We start from the raw sequence: 6,848 nt of genomic DNA on the forward strand, positions 1-6,848 counted from the left end.
GTCATTGAAGTGATTTGAAGTCATTTGAAGATAATGCAAATATTGTAGGATTTCTTTTTTCATGTTCCTTCATCATGGGAGGAAATACATAATACAAAATATTTTCTGAAACTCACACACACATGTCTATAATACATATGGAGCTATTGGATTTATTAGCGTCAGAGGATTTATATTCTGCAAATGTTTGAGCAGTGAGGAACTTTTTAGCATATTCTTTCTTAGTCATTCAAGGATGTACTTGATTTTGTTGCAATTTAAGTAATAAACACAAAATGGTTTGGGTTTTTGATGTTTAATCTGTGAAAAACATCACATAAAAATTTCTGCAGTGTTTAAAAGAGCTTCTACCAGAATTCAAATGATCTGAATACAAAATATTTTGTGGCTGTGTGTCTTTAACCAGAACCTTTACAATGAGATTCTGGCTTTATTTTTATTTTTTAAGTTTGGCCCTTTCCACATTAGATAGCAAGTATATATGTAACAACACATGTGCCATGACAACAATTGTCATGTGTACTGTTCCATGGCATTAATTATACTGCTAATGCGGGCTTCGATTTTTCCATCACCCTTAAAAGACACTCAGTGTCCTCTAAGCACAAAGCCCTTTCCCTTTCCTTAACATCTATTCTAGACAATCTTGCATTGTGATTTTTCCATTTGCCTATTCCATATCTTCCATATAAGTAAAATCAAATAATAGTTTCTCCTTCATGACTGACTTATTTTACTCCACACAATGTTACTTTTTAATGTCATTAATGGACTTAGGAATGGGAAGCAAATGAGGAAAACTGGTTTATTTGTTTTATCTGTTAGGCTTTCTTTAAAGGAACCCTGGTGATGCAGTGGCTTAGATGTTGGCTTGTAACTACAAGGCCAGCAATCCGAAACCACCAGGTACTCCAAGGGAGAAACATGAGGTTTCCTACTCCAGTAAAAATTACAGCCTCAGGAACCCAAAGGGGTAGTTCTACTCTGCCCTATAGGGTCACCATGACTCAGAACAGACTCAATGGTAAGTTTGGTTTGGGTTTTATTAAATTTTCTTTATAAACTCCCCTATTGTCCCCTAAAAAAATTGGAACTGTCAGGAAAAGAAGTAATAAGATCAACAACAAACGTATGCCTTGCAGTCTGCAATGTTCCATGTCTGTGAGGAATATGATGCAGTAGGCTGGTGAAGAGCCCTGAAACCTTCTCTTCCATCCTTCCCTTTGCTTTTCTCAGTCGGCTGAGTGGAGCAGTGGGTATAAGGAATCTCCGATCTCCCTGGACCTTATCCTCAGCAGCCTAGACTGGGTCTTGAGCTTTCTCCCTTCTTGGAAGTTACTTGAACGAAGGAGGAGAACGGGGAGGAGAATTAGACTAAAGATGAGTTCTGAATTGATGAATTAACTATTCTTCAAATGTCAGCAAGAATAGCTGCTAGTTGATGTCACGTACAGTAAATTACTGTATTCTCTTTCAGTGTATTCTAGTTTCAAGAACTGGTCTATCATTGAGATGGGAGAATTCATTTGTTCCTTAACTATGTGGGTGATAAAATTAGCCTTTCAAGAAGATACATTGAGTAGAAATTTAAGGTCAGAGACCAGATTTGGTCTAAAAATCTATGTCAGTGAAAACATCTGGACAAGACATTAGAAATGTTTTATGAAGGAGTAGATAAATCAAAGAGACAGGGCCAACTTAAACGTATTCTTAAACTTTAGAATGAAGCTGTGGTAATAATTTATTCTACAAAAATTAATGCAAAACTAATCCTAAACAGATGGAGATTAAAGATGCTCAAAATGTCCATCATGGTAAATCACTCCATTTTCCCTGATGTGGAAAAACTACTCCTTCTCCCCCTTAGTATATATTCCATCACATCCCTGGGCTTTTTAATCTGCTGCCATGTCTCACAGAACTCACAAAGCTTTAAAGAAATAGTACAGAGTTGTGGGTTCTAGTAAGTCCCAAATCCGAAGTTCAGACAACCATCTGGAGCATCCTTCTCATCCCCTAGGGTGTGGAAGCGGTGCAACCAGATCAAGTCTTAGACTGGCAACTCAAGTCCCAAGGGCCTGAGGTCAGGTAGAGGCAAGCCGAATGTGGGGCTCAGGGACTGAGACAAAAAGTGTCCAAATGGCCAAGCAGGTCTCCTTGCTTCTGCCAACGCAGTCAGGAAGTGGAAGTCAGCAAAGGAAAAACTTTGATGGGGGTCTGGTTTAAGTCTCTCCCACTAGGGCAGAAAAAGGTGGGGATGTCGTTCAAACCCTCTAGTAAGATGAAGACACAGAACATAGCCCACCTTAACCCTGTCCATCAGCATAACTGACAACTCTCCACACTGGAATGATAATCACAGGCATGGAAGCCAGAATTTATAGCACACCACAAAAATAGTATGGCTATGAGGGCCACATGAAGTAATTGAGTACATCTCAAAGTCTAGGGAAACTGAACGCGTTCATTTATCTACTTATGGACAATAGAAAAGAATGCTTTTACTTGCATCGATCAGCAATAGTTGCCTTGTCCAATCTCCTGAAGAATGAATGTCCAATAGTCAATCAATGCTCTGAAAAATAATTCTTTACGTTAGGCACCAGTTGGTCCAGGGTAGCTCAATTTATAAACCCCAAATCCAGGATTGACGTGGTAACATTCTGTCCTCTTAACTAGAGGACGTGGTTTACCAGAAGGAATAGAATTGGTTAAGCTGGACTTGAGATGTATATTTACCTCATTGATTTCCACAAATGGTGCCAAGATCAGGTAAACTGAATAAAATGTATTAAATGTGAACTGAATTATAGCATTATAAGTACAGCCCTGTTTCCTTAAACAAGTAATCCATCACTGAACTAGGTATTCCACTTAATAGAAATGGATTCTTTGGATCTATACATTTAAAAGAAATCAATGTAGAGGTAAGTGAAACATATCATAATAATAGCTATTCAAGTGAGAAATTATCCCACGAATTTCCCAACATTTTAAAGTCACATAACATAAACATTGTTAAAGACACACAACTTATCAAGTGGTTATTCTCTTCTGTTACCTTTTTAGTGTGAGTTCATTAACACTGGGGAACAAATGCTTCCATATAGAATAAACTAAATCTAGTTTGTTTTTGCTATTAGAATATGAAATATACACTAAATTGACTTGAGATAAGCTTCTTGGCCAATACATCCATGGACCTCAGCATATTTTCATGGAACCCTATCATTACCTCAATTTGGGCACCCAGTTCCATCAGCGTTTTTATTTTTCTTTCTGTTTCTCTATCTCCACAGAGAAAAGTCTCTTGAAAAAACACCCAAAAACCCAATGATGGCTCACTTTTCATGTATGACCTTTGGATTGTAAAAGAAACTTTCAAAAGGAACTCTATTTAAGGCAGAGTGAGCTCCTTATCTCGACAGGAAGGAGATGGCTGCTCAGCCTCTAGCTTCCATGGTGAGGAGCAGAGCAGATAAAGTATGTGGACTTTCTGTGGGTCTGTGAAAAGCTGTAGAGATGCTACTTGTTAAAGAGCCAGGCAATTCATAGGATGTCTTTCCCTTTCTTGTGATGATAAACAGCAAAAATCAAACTCAAACCCATCAAATTGATTCCATCTCATAGTAACTCTATAGGACAGAGTAGAATAAGCCCCTTCTTTTTGGATTTCTGAGGCTGTAAATCTTTACCGAAGTAGGAAGCCTCATCTTTCTCCTGAAAAGAGCCTGGTGGGTTTGAACCTTGCAGTTAGCAGCCTAACGCATAACCCACTAAACCAAGATCACATGAACTTCATTTCTTTTCTTCTTTCCTCTGTCTTATCCCTAAACAGGATAAAGAGAGTTTAAAATCTTCCTGATAGGGCCTGCCCAAATCAGAGCCAAACTGACCCCCTCCCTGGAACTATGTGCTAGAGAGGACAACACTGAGCCTACAGGTTGGGGAAAGGCCTGGCCTGCCACGCCCACAAGGAAGCAAGCCAAGAAGGAAAAAGAGAGAGTGAGCAGCTAGACTCCATCCAGGCGCACCAAGCCCTGAGGACTCTGTCCCAGCATGGCGCTGCTAAGGCACAGAGAGGACTGTAGGGCCAACAACAGCTCAAGACATGATGTCTCCTCACTGAAGCCACTAAATATTTTGACAGAGGACCATACTTGGGACACACCGTGGGGAGTGAGCCCTGTCTGATGCTCCTCACTGTGGGGGGAACCAAGATGGGAACATAACAGATGATCAACAGGAACAAAGCAAAACCATAAAGCCCCTGAGGAGTTCCCAAATAGACCAGGCTAGGAGGGGCAGTTCCCAGAACCCCCCAAGACCTATGGGAAGATAGTCTAAAGGTCAGCTGACAGACCTGGAATTGTTATATTTTTTCAGGATGTTTGCTCTTTTTTTCCCCTTTTTATTCAATCTTTTGGGTTTTTTTGGTTTTGTTATGTCTCCATTATCGTTTTGCCTACTTATACAAGATAGGCCTGGGAAGCAGGCCCGAGAAAGCAATGGGACTTGAGAGAAGAAGGAGGTGGGGGAAGGGAGCAGTGAGCAAACAACGCCACAGACAGGGGAAAAACTAGGGAATTAAAACCAACAACAAGGAGGATGTAGAAATCCTGGGGGTGTTGGAACAACAGTAATCTAGCTGAGAGCAATTACTAGAGGCAGAAGAAGGGCGAGCATGAATGGTGGGACAGGAGGAAGGCAAAAGTAAGTAAACAGGAAAGATCTAGCAAGCAAACCTATGGATAGAGGTATAAACATAGGTGTGTACATATGTAAATATATTAATTCATACAAATAGAGGTCTTGGCCTATGTACATATATTTATATGGCAATTCATTGAGGAAGTGGATGGAAATTGGGCCTCTGCTCAAGACCTCCCTCAATGCAAGAACACTTTGTTCTAACAACCTGGCATTCTCTGATGCTCACTCTCCCAGCACAATCATTGAAGGCAAAATGGGTGCATAAGCAAATGTGGTGAAGAAAATGTATGGTGGCCAGCTATCAAAAGATACTGCATCTGGAGTCTTAGAGGCTTGAATTTAAACAAGTGGCCATCTAACAGAGAAGCAACAAGCCCACATGGAAGAAGCACACCAGCCTGTGCAATCATGAGGTGTCGACAGGATCAGGTAACAGACATAAGAAGACCCAAAACAAACAAACAAACAAACAAAAAACACTTATTGTTGAGAATGTGGGGGGTTAGATCAGAGACCCAAAGCTCATCTATAGATAATAGGCCATCCCCACAGGAGAGTCACAAGGAAGGAATGAGTCAACCAGGGCGCAGGATAGCACCGATGAAACACACAATATTCCTCTGGTTCTTTGAGGCTTCCATCCCCCACTATCATGACCTCTGTCCTGCATTACATTTCTGGCTAGATCAGAGCATGTACACTGGTACAGATAAGAGCTCACAACACACGGAATCCAGGAGCGATAAACCCCACAGGAACAGAAATGGGAGTAGCAATATCAGGAGTGTAGGGGGAAGGTGGAGGAGGAGGGGAGGAGGGAAGGAAGGAAGGGAAAACAAATCACAATGGTCGACACATAACCCCCCACCCAGGGGGATGAACAACAGAAATGTGGGTGAAGGAAGACAGTGGTCAATGTAAGATATGAAAAGAATAACAATTAATAATTTAGCAAGGGGTCACAAGGGTGGAGGTGGGGGGAAAAGGAGCTGATACCAAGGGCTCAGATAGAAAGTAAATGTTTAGAAAATGATGATGGCAACATATGTACAAATAGTCTTGATACAATTGATATATGAATTGCTATTTAAAAAAACTTTGTGATACTAATGAGTTGCAATTTCTTAATATTACTGCAAGAAGACACTAATTAAATCCAAGACAATAACTTGAATACAAATCTTGCTCCATTCTAGGCTTTTTATGGGCCTTCAAGCCAGTCTAAACATAGCACAGCAAATAATCCTAAACAGCTTCACTCAATCATTCATTCAACAAAATCTTTCTTGATGGCCTACTATGTGTGAGACACTCTTCTAATTTCAGGGAATCAGTAATTAACCAACATCCCTATGTTGTTGGTTATATGTTGTTGATCAGATGCTTACTCTTGTACCTTTAAGTACTTAATTTTCTCTTAAATAAAAATATTCAGTTTCTCAGATCATCTTTCCTGTTCCCTGCTTTACATAACACAGTGCCGTGGTACATAGATTGAGACTATTATATAGCCTCATGACACAGGTGAAGATTCACTGTTTTTTTCTGTGTTGGCTCCTGATCTTTGAGATGATAATCCTTCTTTACTTGGTAGGAAAGACCAGAAAAAGACAGGTAAGAAGTCAAGTACATTATAGAATAGTTTGATCAGCACTGCGGTAGATGTGTTATAGCTTCAGGGAAACCAAACAAAATGGACCAAATCTACCAACAGGAAGATGGCAGATGATCGGGTACCATTTTGTTCTGTTTCTTCCCATGAATGGAAGAAAATTCAGAGGCAAATAACAATTCCATATTATAGAATCTGACCTTTATCTTAAAAATAATTGGAAATTAGTATAAGAGATTACCCTAAGCATATATCAGGGGCAGATTCATATCTCAGAGACATTGCATTTTGGGGATTTAGATGTTAGCTTTGCATTTTCGCTGCTTTGAGGAAAATGGATGATCTGGCCTGAAAGATGAAGAGACTGTGCTGGATTTCCCATAAAGAAGAGAGCAATTAACGTTTGAGATGCAGCATTGCAAGCCCACTGTTGATGGGACATAAGAATTGAGGAAAAGCAAAATGTTATTCTCTGAGATGCAGACCGGGAAAGTGAGTGAAGACAGAGAACGAAGACGAGTGC

Source organism: Echinops telfairi, unplaced genomic scaffold (genome assembly GCF_000313985.2).
Source record: "Echinops telfairi isolate 266 unplaced genomic scaffold, ASM31398v2 ScPeMD7_7421;HRSCAF=8459, whole genome shotgun sequence".
NCBI lineage: Eukaryota > Metazoa > Chordata > Mammalia > Afrosoricida > Tenrecidae > Echinops > Echinops telfairi.